Source organism: Erigeron canadensis, chromosome 9 (genome assembly GCF_010389155.1).
Source record: "Erigeron canadensis isolate Cc75 chromosome 9, C_canadensis_v1, whole genome shotgun sequence".
NCBI lineage: Eukaryota > Viridiplantae > Streptophyta > Magnoliopsida > Asterales > Asteraceae > Erigeron > Erigeron canadensis.
In genome coordinates this window covers 23884093-23897990 of record NC_057769.1, presented here as the reverse complement: position 1 = coordinate 23897990, position 13898 = coordinate 23884093, and positions in this window count along the sequence as shown.

The following is a 13898-nucleotide window of genomic DNA, read 5'->3' as shown; positions in this document are numbered from 1 at the left end:
GATCACCAAGATTGCAGCGCCCCAGGTCGATCTCACTCCAATACATCTGAGATCGATCGGTTGAGGTGCAGTCTGGATACACTGGCCAGCAAAGTGTCTGAACACTCAAGCTAATCTGATCTGACCACTTAGTTGGCAAAGGAAGGGAAGTGTTACTGAACGTATTAAGGAAGTCCCTGCAACTGGGCTCTTTCAGATGATCTCTCAATACTTAAAAGATTTTAAAGAGTCAAGAGCAGAAAAGTGGAAATGTTATGACTCAGTCTCAAGAGATCAATATCTAGGAGGACAGTTCGCTAATTTGTGGCCTTCAAAGAGTGCAAAACAATGCAATCATGGCCGCTCTAGATCGCTTGCCCTCTAGTCATGCCGATTTGAAGCCATCAGGCAAGGACTAGATGCTGCCAAGGGGGAAAGGTCGGTACATGCCCCTCGCACTTTGTGGAGACTTCAGGTAAAGGGAGAAGTAGTGGCGGCTACCAGTACTAAGGCTGGTGAGCAGGAGATTGAATGTTTTGATGATTGTGATGTGGTTGGGAGTGTTGATAAGGGAACACGCCCAAATCGATGGAACCGGCCACCGATGCACCAATGTGGAAACTGGCAATGTTGATTTGTTGCCTCCAGTTACTGAAAGCGAGAGTCAGAAATTAGCAAGAGTGGGATACCTGGTCAAGGAAAGGAAGAAACAGATGAAGGTGAACAAATTGAATCAAGAAGAAGTCTTCCAACCCTCTTGTTGATATCACTGATGCTCAACTCCTTGGCTTGACACTTGTTGAATACAAGAAGATCAAAGAAGATCCAAGAATAGTCAATGCACTGAAGGAGATGCTTGAAGTTGAACTGGACAAACACTACCAGGATGATGAGGCTGAACTGGATGCAAAGTGTTTGAATGTGTCGGTGGAGAATGCCAGAGAGATTAGGTCTGAAGGGATTCTCAAGAGAACTGAGCAGGTAAAGAAGGCGGTCACCAAAGTGTTAAATCCACCAAGTTCAAAGGAAGAAACAAAAGGTCTTGCCAAGAGATGCAAATCTGAGGACTTGGGTAGAGACTCTGAACCACAACTGATGATATTCGAGCTGCTACACAAAAGCTGAGCACGAGCAAAATCAAACTGACAATGAATCTGAAGCTCGCACATATTTGTCAGATGTACAGCGTCGAAGGCACAATAGAGGCAGGATTACTGATGTTAAGGTTTCGATCAATCCTGGTGCCAAGCATTTGTTGTTGAGGTACAATACTTTGGTGGGCCTAAGAACAACTGAGAACCCGGATGTCCATCAGTATGGTCATCCGAACATGTAGAGATGTTGAGGTTGCTGGAGGGGGGAGACAGAGGAAGAATAAGGTTGAAAAAGGCTGGGAGGGTATTTATACCTAAATACACAAATATGCTAATTATCACAATTAGTCTTCAACCTTAGTAAATACACCTATGACTAACTACAAGTAAGTCCTCTAATTTAAATTACAATTTATCACTATTTTTGAATTTCTAACACTTTTATATTCACTTTTTCTTATTAATTTATATAGTTTAGGGGGAGAATTTTTTTTTTTATGATGAAAACGATGGAATGGATAGCTTTTATTTCAAAAAGGGTCCCACTACGGTTTTTGCAGCGACCCGTGCTGCATAACTACATTAAAGGGTTAGGTCCAGTTAAGCTAAACTGAGCTCTCCAGTGACATCTGGAGAGCATGAGGAATTGTCCGAAATATTAGAAGTCCAGTTGCATTGTACAGGTTTAGCAACTGATGACTTCCTCCAGTTGAGATCAGCAGACTAGAATTGAAGACCTTCCAGTTGAAGTCAAAGACAACAAATGGAAGATAGAGTGGCAATGGCAGCGAAAGCCAGTTGACAATCTACCAGATTAATCAACTGGAGAATCCTCCAGTGTAAATGCTCTTACAAAGCTTTACACTGATTACGAGGAGGACCTTTTTACTCTACATCCTTTTAACCGGACAATGATATTGTCTTTGGATAAAGGTGCAAAGATGTAGAGTGGTTGAATAAAGTAACCTTTTGTCTTACTTTTTAGCACACACAAAGGATTATTTAAACAATACTTTTGTGTGCTGTCAACCATATTTGTACGTCGAAGTTGAGATCCCATGCTCAATCTTCGACTATAAATAAAGGTCCTTGCACAAGAAGAGCACCAACAACTTTGCAAATACATATATTCTGCAATATTAGTGAACTTGTGCAATATTCTCTCAATCGCAAAAAGGAACTTCACAACTCTAAGTGTTTCGATTGTTTAGGAGAATTTTCAAGTTTAGATCAATTGTAAATCATGGGTTGTTAGGATATTTACATTCATGTATTATCTTGCTCCGCAACAACCTTGTATTTTATTAAACAAGTAATAAATAAAAATACACTTGAAAATTACATATTGTCTCACCAGTTTACATACTTGTCACTTATTTATTGCAGTGTGTTAATTTACATATTTTGTCACCTTATAACATTAACTCTGTTAACCTGGTACACGATCAATCTAAACTGGTCACATCCAGATTAATTGATCGTGTTGCAAAGTTCTCTCACCATTGACATAGAGGTTCTTCAGCATCCATCTAGTAATAGTGGGAGTTACAAAAGGCGGTCAAACAATTAAGGTGGTGGTAGTGAAAATCTGACGTGGCGGGACTTTTGCAGCGACTCTCGCTGCAAAAAGTGGGTGGTCGAAATACCAAAAAAGGGGTCGGGATACGGACTGCGTGTTTTATATAGATAGATTAAATCATTAAATACATTTCTTTTATTAGTAGTTTTTGATAAATAAGTATTTATTATGGATTTAGCATTAAAACAAATAAAATTAAATTTATGAAATATGATCACGTAAATAAATGTATGTCCGAAAAATGTTTAAACCTACGGGGTCACACATATTGACACTATCCAATTAATTAACATGTTAATGTAATATATTAATTAAGGTTTTTGGTAAAATAAAATAAGTATTAAAGTAAAACAAATAAAACAATAGGTTTTTTCTTCAAGGATAATCACCATGCATCATGATAATCAACGTACATCAATTGCTTCGTGAATCTTCGTTCATCAATTAACCATGATCTAAGGGTCAAGATCTTGTCTTATTTGTTTTACTTTAAAACTTATTTTACAATACTCAATCCCAATTAATTAATATGTTCACAAAATAATTAATTAACGTTTGTTAAATGTTAAATATACGTTTATTATTTAAATAGTCTGAAAGAGATGAACTTAAGTGAAATTAGGAATTAGAGTTGTTTCCTAATTATCCCTAATGGGGGCCGGTTTTACCATGGATTTTGTAACCCAACTCAAACTTATTCACCAAGTTTAAAACCCTAACTATTTACCCTATATAAAGAGAGTTAAGGGTTAAGGTTTTTGTTATGACAATTAGAAGGTAAAACCCTAAATAATTATCTCCTTCTCTCTCTTGGGTTCGGCCGAAAATAGCTGAGAAAAAGGGTTTTCGGGTTTGGGTTTTTTCACTACAAGGGGTGATGTGTAATTTGAGTGTATAATTTGTTGAATCGTTTTGCTCGTAAAAATCACCCAAGTTTAAATTTATAAAACAAGGATATACTAATAGTTATATTACACACTGGTAGTGTACCTTGTTGCGTATAGTATAGCTAGTAGTAAGTCAGGTTCGTCCACAGAGAATTAGTATTAGTAGTAAATTAAACTATTAAATTTAATCTAAAAAGAAAGTGTAAAATTGGGGGTTGTGACCAAGTTGTCACGTTGCTTAACAAACTACAATTTATCTTTTGAAAGATTTTAAATGACTAAAAAGGAAATTTTGGCGTAAGAGGAGCGAAAGATAAATCTTAAGGTCATTACAGCCTAAAAATAGGTTTTTAACTATTTTTAACGAAAAGAGTTTGTTTGATTTTAGAACTAGAAAATGTTTTCAACCCCCAGTTTATAATCGGACTGTCACTATCCGATTAGTAAACTAATAAGTGAAATGACTAACCTGTAATTTAAACGATTAATTTGCGATTACATAACAAAAGTAAGAATTAGAACGACAGGCATCAAGATGTAACACTGCTACTTGAAAATGACATGTCCTTGACTTAGCTTTTACTACAACTTGTGGCTGAAAATTACGTGAAAGAAGTCCACATGCACTTCAATTGAAAATTATGACTTCTTGAACTCAAGTAAAACCAAAGCTAAATTTTGCACCAACGGAGCAACTTCGTCGCCCTCAAACTAACTACTGCGGTAACCGGTAACGATTCTACTACTTAACACGGCTAGACTACACCTTAGTCTAACTATAATGTTACTCGAACGGGCTTGAACCCTTTACGATTAATCCGTAAACTATATCAAAAATCACGAAAAATACTCGTAACTAATTTTTACGCGAACATGCAAACTACCATGAAACTTCACGAAACTTAACACACTACTTAATGGATGCTAAATGAGCTTATAACAATTTTAGAACGAAATTTTTACAATGCGGATTTTATGCAAATTGAGATCGAAGTTTACGAACAAACTAATGAACTTAACTTAGAAAAGAGATTCAAATGACGAGAGTAGTTTTTAGAACATTTAAAACTAATAACTTTCAATAGTTCAACTATTACAAACTTAATTTGAGAGTTGGTGATGAAGAACTTAGCAAACAGATTACGACAGAAAGTTTCTTAAACGAAATTTGATGAACGAAATGTAACTAGAGTTGGTGATTTAAAAACTAAACAACTTTATTATAAACTAAGATTGACACAATGGAACAATGATTTAGAATTGGTTGTGACTGGAAATGGTTTTGAGACCATGGAAGACTTCCCAGGCACACCTTGGATGTTCTCTGCAAGCTTCATTTTATAGTCAAACTCTCCAACTTCCTTCATTATTGAAGAGACATGATCAAGCCATGCTACAGTTGTGAATAGAAGTCTTCTGTCCAAATAGTTGAGCGATTGTCAGGTGTTGAAGATATGGTGTGATGCAAATTTGACTCTTTACTTCTTTTGCTTTTGCTTTTGTCAAAGGCATTGAATGCATGGTGAATGTATTCATTTCGTGGCTCATCTGACTTGATTACATCTTATATTGGTAAAAGTAAAATTGGCAAGTTGTAGATTTTTCATTCATCTTCGCGTGGCCAGCTTATTCGTCAAAAACGGATATCGGATGAAGTTATGACCAAAACAGTACATCAACGTCAATTTATAATTTTTCAAGCACTTTTTAACCGAAATCCATTGCATCCTGTAAAATCACTCATACACACAATAAGTAACTAAAATACATTAATTTACATTCAAATGAGTTATAATTATACGTTAACGCTAAATTAAATATGTATAATTTAAGCGTTATCAAATTCCCACACACTTCAACGTTGCTTGTCCTCAAGCAAACTATCGTTTAAACATAGAACTTTCTTGACTTGTCTTTCCAAACATTCAATTCCAAAAAGATATAGAACTATTTCTAGTTCTATGCAATTTAAGTTAATTCATGAAAATCGAGATATTCAATGCTTCTCAAGCACGAATATACATGACTTAGTACCTATTCAATGATAGTGTATGATTCTCACATCTCTAAAGTATATATCAATATAAATATCGAGGGTGTATATTTGAATCACTCATATATGGCCAAGTCATGTTGCATAAATAATCATAGGCTTGTAATAGAATCATTTCTCCACCGACATGGCGTAAGCACCTAGCATGATCATCCAAAGAGGCAATTCAATCGGTTGTAATGTTTCTGAAGGCTTTGGGTTTAATCGGTATGGAAAGGTATGTGGTATATATTGAAATGGTTTTAAAGAAAAAATTATAGTCTAATCCAACACAACCCGTGTTATTAGTTGCCTCAAATTGCAAACCTCTTAAAATGACTGCCCAAATAAAAAAAACATACAATAGATCAATATGGATTGACCATTGTGGTGTACAATATTCAAACTGACATAAAACCTTTCAATCCTTTGTTGTTAAAATGTAAGTTTTGTGCACAAGAAGTGATTTGTCCTATGAGAATACCGATAGACAATCCTAGTTCTTTTTTTTTTTTTATATTAGAAAAGAAATCACTCTCCTACTGTGGTCTTTCAGAAAAGTTGAACTATAGCATCCTTTGTTTTCCGAGAACTGGGTCCAATGACATTTGGGAATACATGCCATTTAATTTGCACACTGAAATTAGAATGTTGCCAACATATGTAAGATGGGTATGGTAAAGGTTTTTTTTTTTTTTTTTTTTTTGCTTTTGCTTTTGTTGGTTTATATATATATATATTAAAAACTACATATTTACAAAAGTGATGAAATTTACTTACAACCCACGTTTTCTCGCCTCTAGAATAAGTCGGTTGAGTTCCTCGCACATTCTTCCAAAAGCGTAGCCTTGTCTGTTCAACCGTTGATTTAGGCTCGTCTCTACATAGTCGTTGGAACTCATAATTAGAATACATTTGGTTGTTCGAGCATGCCCCTTCATGGGCAAATTTCCCGCATTTGTAACATCGTCCAAGTTTTTGTGCTCTTCTTTTAGCAGCTGATCTCGAAATACAACGCCAAAACGCCTTCTATTACTTTCTTGCCGACATTCCTTTCTTACTTCATCACATTATTTTTAATTATTAAAACTAATTCGCTTGGCAAACAATTTTTATTGTATTTACAAATCAACGCGTACATTACTAGAAAATGATTATACTCAAACTTTCCTCGCATTTTGAAAAATAATAAAGTGAAAAACGAAGAATGGGGGGAGAGGACTAGTTCTTTAAGTTCTGCTAGTAGAAAAGACCAAGTCTCTTAAACATCTCATCTATTTATTCCTCCTGTTTGACCCAAGCCAATATTCCTTCAAGTCAATTGGCTTTCGAAATACGTACCCTTTTGTTACCAATTCTTCCAAGAGACATCTGAAAGTGGAACTACCCATTCTTCTACGCTGCAATCATATTTGGCCTCTCCCAGGCAATAGAGGTAGCGGGTATTGTGAAATATTCGCTGTACAACAAGTTGATTTCCATCCTATTTCTTGCCATCTATAACCTTTCCTGGGTATTCCCGTGCATGAACAGACCGGTGTTGGAATTTCAGATATGTTCCATTCGCGCCCACATAGCATTACAGTTGTACTACAATTGTTACGCTCAAAATAAATTTTCTTTTTAGTGTGCGGAACTTTGAATGGTTGTCTTCTGGGTCTGTTGATTTGAAATTTGCTGATTCTAACGTTTGCTTCTTCCCCTTTTCAATTCTCTCATCGAGGTCACATATCCATTTCCACGAGGCTTCTACATGTTCCTTAAATCCAGCTTCGAACACTGTTTGTTCTCCAGTTGGAAGCCATGTTTGTGAAGTTGAAGCTTCACCCAGATTCAGGGATGATGGATTAAATTTCGGTATTTGTTTACCAATTGGTTCCACCGGTGTTTGTTTGGAGTATTGAGGTGTGAAGTCTTCTACTGCCATCTGAGCTAGAATGTTTGTCGAACTGCTTGGATTATTGTCAGTAGTCAACAGTTTTCTCCAGAATTCATTGTCGTCCATGAGTGCTCAATTGTTTGTATGAGTCGCTAGAAGTAGGGAAGAAAAACCTTGAATGATTCAGAAGGAGGTGAGAAGACTAGTTCCTTAGGGTCTGCTAGTTGAAAAGACCAACAAAGGAAAAGAAACTGAAAAAGAAAAGAAAAGAAATCGGGTTGCCTCCCGCAAGCGCTAAATTTATTGAGCGAGTCGTTAGCTAGACTCTTGGTCCAAAGGTTTATTCGCTCATGGTGTGGAAATCATAGGTGACTTCCCATGCATTTTCTACTTCCTCTTCATGATAAATCTTTAACCGTTGACCGTTAACGATGAAGGTATTTCCCTCTCCCTTCAAGCTCAACATATCCAGACGAATATGCGATTTTAACCACGTATGGAACCATCCATCATGATTTGAGCTTTGGTTGCTTGAACTTGTACTTTGATTGAAACAAAAGTACTTTGTCCCCTTCTTTGAATTCCTTAAGTCGAAGCTTTCGATCATGCCATGCCTTCGTTCTTTCCTTGTACAATCGGGATTTCTCATATGCATACCATCTCATTTCATCCAACTCGTGTAATTGGAGAAAACTCTTTTCTCTTGCTTGAATCAAATCAGTGTTGCAATTTTTCAGCGCCCAATATGCCTTATGCTCAACTTCGTTTGGTAGATGACACGTTTTTCCATATAATAGCCGATATGGTGTAGTACCGATTAGCGTCTTATAAGCTGTACGAAATGCCCATAATGCATCATCTAACTTCTTGGCCCAATCCTTTGGATTACTATTCACTGTCTTTTCCAAAATACCTTTCAAAGCTCGATTTGTGTTCTCGACTTGACCACTAGTTTGAGGGTGGTAAAACGTAGAGAAATGGTGATTAACTCCATATCTCTTTAGAACTTTATCGAGTTGAGCATTAGCAAAATGGCTTCCACGGTCACTTATTAGTGCTTTAGGGAATTCAAAACGACTAAATAATTGCTTAAGAAAATCTATTACTTCTCTAGCGTTGTTTGTTGGTAAAGCCTTAGCTTTGACCCACTTTGAAACATAGTCTACCGCTACGAGAAAATATTTGAATTTGTGGGATGGTGGGAACAGCCCCATGAAATCTATCCCCCAAATATCAAATATTTCACAGACTTGAATTCCTTGTTGTGGCATCTCATCTCTCCTAGAGATGTTTCCAGTTCGTTGGCATGCATTGCATGTTCTCACAAGTGTAAATGCTTCTTTGAAAATTGTTGGCCAGTAAAAGCCAGCATCAAACACCTTCTTCGCCGTGGTTGTATGTACGTAATGTCCTCCAGCTAGTCCATAGTGACAACCATCGAGAATCTCACGAGTTTCAGCTCCGTACACGCATCTTCTTATGATTCCATCTACACATACTTTAAATAAGTAAGGGTATTCCCAAAAGTAGTTCTTCAAATCAGAAAAGAATTTCTTCTTTTGCTGATGTGTTAAACTCTTTGGGATAATTCCACCAACCAAGTAGTTGGCAAAATCTGCATACCACGGTGCTTCATCTTCTTTTTCATCGCTCACTTTCATGAGGTATTCGTCAGGGAATGCATCGTTAATTTCCTCATCCTTCAGTTCCTCCCGGTTTGGGTTTTCAAGACGACTTAAGTGATCAGTAGCAAGGTTTTCAGCTCCTTTTTTATCCTTAATTTCAATGTCGAATTCTTGAAGAAGTAGGATCCAACGAATGAGACGAGGTTTAGCATCTTGTTTGGCAAACAAGTACTTTAGGGCTGAATGATCGGTAAAGACTACTATTTAGACAAAACGAGGTATGGTCGAAATTTATCGAAAGCAAAAACAACAGGCAGGAGTTCTTTTTCAGTCGTGGTATAATTTTGTTGAGCTCCATTGAGTGTTCTACTTGCGTAATAAATTGGTCGAAAGCGTTTATCCTCTCGTTGTCCTAAAACGGATCCTAAAGCAAAATCACTCGGGTCGCACATTAACTCAAATGGTAATGACCAATTAGGTGCTACCATGATTGGTGCATTTGTGAGTCTATTTTTCAAACTCTCAAAGGCTTTGAGACAATCCGAATCAAATTCAAATGGTCGGTCCTTTTCTAGAAGTTTAGTCATAGGTCATGCAATTTCTGAAAAATCTTTTATGAATCGACGATAAAATCCTACATGTCCTAGAAAACTTCTAACAGCTTTGACATTGGTAGGTGATGGTAATTTAGCAATAATGTCAATTTTTTTGCTCTATCAACCTCAAGTCCTACACTAGACACTTTATGTCCTAATACAATTCCTTCACGTACCATGAAATGACATTTCTCCCAATTTAAAACTAAATGAGCTTTTTCACATTATCAAGCATTTTATCCAGGTTAGCCAGACATGAATCGAATGAATCTCTGAAAACAGGAAAGTCTCCATAAAAACCTCCATTGAAGTTTCCATCATGTCTTGGAAAATGGCAATCATGCATCTCTGGAAGGTACCAGGTGCATTACAGAGTCCAAAAGGCATCCTTCTATAAGCATAAGTTCCAAAGGGACAGGTAAAAGTGGTCTTTTCTTGGTCGTCTGGATCTATAGGGATTTGAAAGTATCCAGAAAATCCATCGAGGAAACAAAAGTACTCATTTCCTGCTAGTCTTTCAGGCATTTGGTCAATAAAGGGTAGCGGGAAATGGTCTTTTCTGGTGACGTCATTCAATTTCCTATAGTCAATACAAACTCGCCAACCAGTGACAGTTCGTGTGGGCACTAGTTCATTGCGTTCATTCGTAATCACAGTCATCCCACCCTTTTTGGTACACAATGGACAGGGTGTAACAACCGTCACCTGAGCGTTCGTCTGACTGTACTTTTCCGTTCAAATAAGGTTAGTAACCGTCAAACATAAGTCTAAAGACATGAGTTTTTATGGATTAAAGTATGATTAAGACATGTCATTTTATTGTATACTAGTGTTTTAGACTTCTTAAGACTTGGTGCGAATGTTTGAGGAAGACTAGTTGTTTAATAGAAATGCCTAAATAAAGACTTAAAATACTTTGGTGAGTCAAATATGGTCATGTGACTAGTCGTTGGGTTCGTAATTCAAAAATATATCATAAAATATGGTCAAATCATTTCTATGACATTCGGTGTTCATCCGGTAAGCAAAAAGGACTAAAACTGTCAGGCGTTCCGTTAGTCTAACGGACCTCCCCTCCCTTGGCTCTCCCTATAAATAGAAGACCAGCCTTTTGCCCTCTTTTTCTTGTTTTGGTCGTTCACATAGCTACACACACACTCAAGGTTTTCTTTCAAGAATTCTAGCAAAATTTTCTATTGATTTTCGGTTCTAAACGCGTGTAAATTAATCAAGGCTTCAATCATCGATCAAGAAACAAGTGTGTATTACCATAATCATCATCAAAAATGTAGGTAAGGTTGTTCTTCATCTATTTAATTCGTTCTATATGTATATATACGTTTACTTTTTCGGTATTTATCAAAAGCTAAGCGAATCATGTCTTTGATTATTGTTTGTGCATCTTTCGGTTACATTTGTGTGTAAGAACTGAAATTGAACCTTGATTAAGGTTTGATTTGACTCGTTATGCACATATGTAATTGGTTTTGTGCAACTACAAATTGAAGATATCCTTTACTTGGCTAAAAGACTCAAAAACTAGTCGATTTCGTATCCTAGATCAAGATTTATGCAATTGTCAATCACATTATGTATGAAATCGGTCAAACATCACCCTTTTTGTACTGAGTTGTGTAACTTTTGTGCATCCAAGATCCATGGGTATGAATTGGCTAGCCATAATCTACGTCATTTTAACAAAAATCGCATCAAAATCGTCCTTTTTGATCAAAATGCGTCCAAATCCGACCCTGAACAGGTCTAGGTCGACCTCTTCTGGTCTAGTTCAACATCTCATAGGTTTTGTCGCTTAAACGTCTCGTGAAGTTACTAGCTTGACCCGAAATGACTTGTTTTAACTCTCGGACCCTTAAGTATTGGGAAGAACTCATTTTGACCTCTGTCCAGGTCTAACTAGACCTGTCATGGTCGAGTTCAACCACTTCCCTACTCATATAATCAATTTCTTTGGCCCTTCGTGTCCATACGCGCATAATCGGTTCTTAAACTTGACTACTTTTCTCAAAAAGTGTAGTTTTGGTCCAATTGATTAACGTATGATTAAATGGTTTCAAAATAACATTTTTGGGCTGTAGTTGGTCTAGTTCAACCATAAGGTTGAGATCAACCTCAACTCGTTTCGGTTTCGTAAGCTTGTCGGTTAAAATCTCCGGTTTCGTCTAATTTTGATTAAATTCGAGTAAAACTTATTTTGGGCTATGTAATGTTTTCAAATCAGGTTGTATTGATAAAATAATATATTTTAAATTTAAGAAAGGTCATTGGTGTCAAATCCAGACTCTTGTTCGGTTTATTCGAGTCTCGTAAATTTTAACAAATGTCGTTTTAAAAGTTAAATAAAGACATATGGACTTAAAGGCTTTTCTAATAGGCTAAGACTTAAGACAAAAGACTTTCATTGTGACTTGCCATAAACTATTGATAGGTGTTGATTGTCGTGGACTTTGATTGTGCTTGTCGTGCTCGTTTGTTATACTTTCATAACACCTTTCAGGTGAGTTTCGTAGCCCCCTTTTTATTACAAGTTTTGGGGTGGAAAGTATACTTATTTTTCAAACTGTTTTGTCGATTTCTGCTTTATGTTCAATATTGAGTCTGTGCGTAAAGAGTTACTTGTGCCATTTGACGTGCTTTTGTCTTGTTGTGCGTGTGTGATTATGTTTTTGTTGTTGTGCTTATTGACGTGCTTATATGACGTGCTATTATGTGTATTGGAGACTTGAGACTTTGGACAAAGGCAGGTACCGTAAGGCCGGACTTTGAGACTTTGAGACATTGAGACAATTGGACTTGTTGTGGCGTAACTCTGCTCGTTATATATTGAACTATTACTTGTTTAGACTTAAAAGAATCGACAAACGACTTATTTCTTTGACTAGACTTTTGACATAAAACCTACGGACTCACCAACCTTTGTGTTGACACGTTTTAGTATACTTTTCAGGTGCTCAGGCTAATCAGGGATAAAGACTGCTATGCTAGGCTGGACTTCGGAGATTAGTGCTCCTTATTAATTGTCAGACTTTAAGGCTACATGCCTTGGATTATTTCTTTTTGAGCTTGGTTGTAATAAGTTATTTTAGCACTGTCATGACTTGAACTCATACTTTTGGGAATATATTCATTATATTATATTTCATATAGCAGTATCTATGTAATTCCATGTCGTGTTGTACTTTTCATGACACCTCATGTTTCCGCCAACGGTGGGGTGTTACACAGGGCTTACCCAAGGGCTATCGGAGATAGGGTAAATAATTCCAGCATCAAGTAACTTAATTATCTCCTTTTTGACTACATCTTTCATATTCGGATTTAGCTGTTTTTGTCTTTGAACAACAGGTTTTACATCTTCAATCATCGATCAAGAAACAAGTGTGTATTACCATAATCATCATCAAAAACGTAGGTAAGGCTGTTCTTCATCTATTTAATTCGTTCTATATGTATATATACGTTTACTTTTTCGGTATTTATCAAAAGCTAAGCGAATCATGTCTTTGATTATTGTTTGTGCATCTTTCGGTTACATTTGTGTGTAAGAAATGAAACTCAACCTTGATTAAGGTTTGATTTGACTCGTTATGCACTTATGTAATTGGTTTTGTGCAACTACAAATTGAAGATATCCTTTACTTGGCTAAAAGACTCAAAAACTAGTCGATTTCGTATCCTAGATCAAGATTTGTGCAATTTTGTGTTTGCAAAATGACGGGCTAATTCCGGGTATGTCAGATATACGCCAAGCAAAAGCACCTTTATGGGCTTTCAAGAAATCTAAAAGTTTGGTTTTCTCATTTTCAGATAATAAAGATGAAATAACAGGTAAAACAGACTCCCCTTGAAGAAACGCATATTCCAAGTTACTTGGAAGTGATTTGAGTTCTAAGTCTGTGGAAAATCACGGAAAATACTCGTAACTAATTTTTACGCGAACATGCAAACTACCTCGAAACTTAACACACTACTTAATGGATGCTAAATGAGCTTATAACAATTTTTAGAACGAAATTTTAATAGTGCGGATTTTATGCAAATTGAGATCGAAGTTTACGAACAAACTAATGAACTTAACTTAGAAAAGAGATTCAAATGACGAGAGTAGTTTTTAGAAAATTTAAAACTAATAACTTTCAATAGTTCAACTATTACAAACTTGGTGATGAAGAACTTAGCAAACTGATTACGACAAAAAGTTTTTTAAAC